Here is a 3,276-nt window from a genome sequence, read left to right as displayed (position 1 = left end):
GGGAGTTTATATCGACACGACATACGTACATATATCCATTTTCATATATAAAAACTTTCTATATATGAACAAAAAACTTTCTATGAACAAAAAAAACATTTTTGACATATTTCCCAAGTGTTGCTTATACATGGAAAAAAATGTTATCGGGGAGGGGGTATATCGACCCCCCCCCCTCATGTCGAAGTTATCGTGGAGGGGGTATCGACCCCCCCCCCCTCATGTTGAATTCCCGAGAGAGTTAGGAACCGGAGGGGGACTCCTCCCCCTCATGTCTGAAGAGTTTTTACTCCCTCCCTCCCATGAAACATTCATCGAACAAACTTAATACGAGTTTTAACAGAAAACATTCATCGAACTAAATTACAATAGAAAAAATTTACTAACCTAAAATGCACAAAAATGCTCGAAGAAGAAGAAATAGACTAACCTAAAATTTACTAACCTAATATATCGACCCCCCCATGTGTTGAAGTTATCGGGAGGAGAAGATCAAAGAAAAAAAAGAAGAAGAAAAAGAGGAGAAGAAGAAAGGAATAGAGGAGAAGAAAAAAATAGAAAATATTCTCTTTTTTCTTCTTCTCCTCTATTCCTTTCTTCTTCTCCTCTTCTTTTTCTTCTTTCTTCCTCTTCTTCTCCTTTCTTCCTCTTCTTATTTTCGTTTTTCCTCTCCTTCTTTTTATTCTTCTTCCTTTTCGATATATAAAACTTTTCTTCCTTTTCCTTATTTTACGTTTTCCTCTACACTAACCTAAAATGCACTAACCTTCTTTTTCCACTCCTTTTTTTTCTTCTAAATATGAACATATACATAAATTTTCAAAAAATTTGCACAAAAACATATACATAAATTTTACTATACATATACAATTGTTTTTACAAATATGCACATATATATGAACATATACATAAATTGACAAAAAAATACATTTATGAAAAAATGATATGAACATGTACACACATATATACACATATACACACACATATACAAAAAATACATATATGAAAAAATGCTATAAAATAAAAATGTAGGGCAGGGGCGGCGCGCGGCGGGGCGGCGTGCGGTGGCAGCAAAGGGCAGGGGCGGCGCGCGGCGGCAGCGAAGGGCAGGGGCGGTGGCGCGGTGGTAGCGCGCAGCGGCGACGGCGGACAGTACAGGGGGAGCAGGGGAACGGGGCGGTGCTCACAGCGAGGTGGCGTCGGCGACGAGGAAGGCTCGGGGACGGCGGATCAATCTTTTTGTTCTGCAAATTTTGATATATTATATGTATTTTTCTGAATTAGGATGATTTAGTTATGATTTTTCAAGTTTGAAAATTGCCCTATAGTCCCGGTTTGTGTCTCCAACCGGGACTGTAGGTTAGACCCCTTTAATGCTAGTTCGTGGCACGAACCGGTACTAAAGGTTGGCCCTTTAGTACCGGTTTGTGCCACAAACCGGGACTCAAGGGGCTCGTGGGGCCCCCACCTGACGCCAGCCTGCCACCACCCCTTTAGTACCGGTTCGTGACACGAACCGGTACTAAAGGTTCAACACGAACCGGCACTAATGCATAGCCGTTCGAACCGGTACTAATGATACCATTATTACCGGGCCAAAATCGAACCGGGACTAATGTGTCTCACATGAGGTCCTTTTTCTACTAGTGCAAGCATCAACTACTAGAGAGAAATTAACACCGCAAGTGATTACAACAACCGATATATAACAATTGTTCATAGATGGAGATGCAAATGGCAAGGAGGTACATGATGTTGATGGAGATGATGATGATTGAGTAGATTAAGATGATTCATACGATGTCGAGAGTGTTGGATGGCTTAAAATTTCCCCAGTCGGGGGAGGTGGATCCCAGGCAAAAATAAACCTCCGGGAGAGATGGCGTTCTCTGTCCAGCACAACGATAGAAAATTGCGATCAAAATCTTTCAGGAAGTTTTATGATAATATAAGATCAGGGGCACCAGAGAGGGTGCTAGTGGAGCTATATGGGACCCACACACCCCGTTGGCGCGCTGTAGACCTAGGGTGTGTGGGTAGGTCATGTGGGCCCCACTGGTCAAACCATGGCCCAACCTTCTAGCTCTTGACTCCTTTTCTTCTAAAAGTCATCATTCTGAATAGGCCTGCCATCTTCTTAAGAGCAAAAGACTTGATTAATTGCTCTATAACTGGCTTCTCCGGATCCTCCTCTAGCGGTGGGGTGAAATTTGCCTTCAGCTCAGTCCAAAGATCATCTTTCTGCATATCATTGACATAAGACACCTCAGGGTCTTCGTTCTTAGGCTTATGCCATTGGTGGATGCTGATCGGGATCCTGTCCCTAACAAGAACCCCGCACTGAGAAGCAAATGCGTTCTTTGTCCGGATGGGTTCAATCGGTTCGCCGTCGCGCGCGATTGCTGTGATCTCAAACCTTTCATCCGAGCTCAACTTTTTCATCGGGCCTCGTCTCCTTACCGAAGTTGTGCTCGATCCAAAGGGCTAGAAAAAAGAAGAAAGACGAGAGTTAATTAATATGTGTACATATACCAAAACAATGAATGCATCAATTAGCTAGTCAGCACAGGCTTAACTAATATATATACCTGGCCAGACTCGGTTCGGTCACTGGAGCCGTCATCATGGTCTCCTTATTGCACCGTCATTGGGTCACCGGAGCCGTCCCCACGGTATCCTTCTTGCACCGGCATTGGGTCAAAGGAGCCATCATAATCATAGCCTGCTTTTTCACCCTGTCCTTCTAGACCATCGGTGTCGTTCAGAAACGAGAAGACGGCATCACTTCCTTGTGTGATTATGTCCCCCAACACCACTTCTGTTGCTTCATCTCGGGGGGTGTCCATAGTTTCTACAAATATTTACAACATGGCAATTATTATTCAAACATGACAGATGGATATATTAGTGGCAAACGTAGAACTAGCTAGCTAATCACAGTAAGGAATCATATTAATTAGTGGCCTCGACGCTGCTTCTCTAGGGTTTGGGGTGGCCTCAACAACGCTTCAAGGGGGTAATATCGACAATGACGAGATACATACACGGGAAAATAATGTTATCTGGGTGGGGGTATATCGACCCCCCCACGTGTTCAAGTTATCGGGAGGGGGTATATCGACCCCCCCCCATGTGTTGAAGTTATCGGGAGGGGTTTATATCGACAACGGCGACATACGTACATGGGAAAATAATATTATTGGGGAGGGGGTATATCGACCCCCCCCCACGTGTTGAAGTTATTGGGAGGGGGTATATCGACCCCCCCCCCACGTG

This window comes from Triticum dicoccoides, chromosome 5B (genome assembly GCF_002162155.2).
Source record: "Triticum dicoccoides isolate Atlit2015 ecotype Zavitan chromosome 5B, WEW_v2.0, whole genome shotgun sequence".
In the NCBI taxonomy this organism is placed as follows: domain Eukaryota; kingdom Viridiplantae; phylum Streptophyta; class Magnoliopsida; order Poales; family Poaceae; genus Triticum; species Triticum dicoccoides.
This window is presented reverse-complemented; position numbering follows the sequence as displayed.